Here is a 1,250-nt window from a genome sequence, read left to right as displayed (position 1 = left end):
TCAGTTGAAATAGACAGTTTTTGCATGAAAACTCATTCCTGGTGGAACTTCATAGCAAAGTACAAAGTTCGTTTTGGATGGACGAATTAAGTTAAAATAGACAGTTTTTGCATGAAAACTCATTCCTGGTGGAACTTCATAGCAAAGTACAAAGTTCGTTTTGGATGGACTAAGTTAGTTGAAATAGACAGTTTTTGCATGAAAACTCATTCCTGGTGGAACTTCATAGCAAAGTACAAAGTTCGTTTTGGATGGACAAAGTTAGTTGAAATAGACAGTTTTTGCATGAAAACTCATTCCTGGTGGAACTTCATAGCAAAGTACAAAGTTCGTTTTGGATGGACAAAGTTAGTTGAAATAGACAGTTTTTGCATGAAAACTCATTCCTGGTGGAACTTCATAGCAAAGTACAAAGTTCGTTTTGGATGGACAAAGTTAGTTGAAATAGACAGTTTTTGCATGAAAACTCATTCCTGGTGGAACTTCATAGCAAAGTACAAAGTTCGTTTTGGATGGACAAAGTTAGTTGAAATAGACAGTTTTTGCATAAAAACTCATTCCTGGTGGAACTTCATAGCAAAGAACAAAGTTCGTTTTGGATGGACAAAGTTAGTTGAAATAGACAGTTTTTGCATGAAAACTCATTCCTGGTGGAACTTCATAGCAAAGTACAAAGTTCGTTTTGGATGGACAAAGTTAGTTGAAATAGACAGTTTTTGCATAAAAACTCATTCCTGGTGGAACTTCATAGCAAAGTACAAAGTTCGTTTTGGATGGATCAATTTAGTTGAAATAGACAGTTTTTGCATGAAAACTCATTCCTGGTGGAACTTCATAGCAAAGTACAAAGTTCGTTTTGGATGGACAAAGTTAGTTGAAATAGACAGTTTTTGCATAAAAACTCATTCCTGGTGGAACTTCATAGCAAAGTACAAAGTTCGTTTTGGATGGATCAATTTAGTTGAAATAGACAGTTTTTGCATGAAAACTCATTCCTGGTGGAACTTCATCGCAAAGTACAAAGTTCGTTTTGGATGGACAAAGTTAGTTGAAATAGACAGTTTTTGCATGAAAACTCATTCCTGGTGGAACTTCATAGCAAAGTACAAAGTTCGTTTTGGATGGACAAAGTTAGTTGAAATAGACAGTTTTTGCATAAAAACTCATTCCTGGTGGAACTTCATAGCAAAGTACAAAGTTCGTTTTGGATGGACAAAGTTAGTTGAAATAGACAGTTTTTGCATGAAAAC

This window comes from Anopheles moucheti, unplaced genomic scaffold, assembly GCF_943734755.1.
Source record: "Anopheles moucheti unplaced genomic scaffold, idAnoMoucSN_F20_07 putative_Y_2, whole genome shotgun sequence".
Taxonomy (NCBI): domain Eukaryota; kingdom Metazoa; phylum Arthropoda; class Insecta; order Diptera; family Culicidae; genus Anopheles; species Anopheles moucheti.
Note: the sequence above shows the minus strand (reverse complement) of the source record.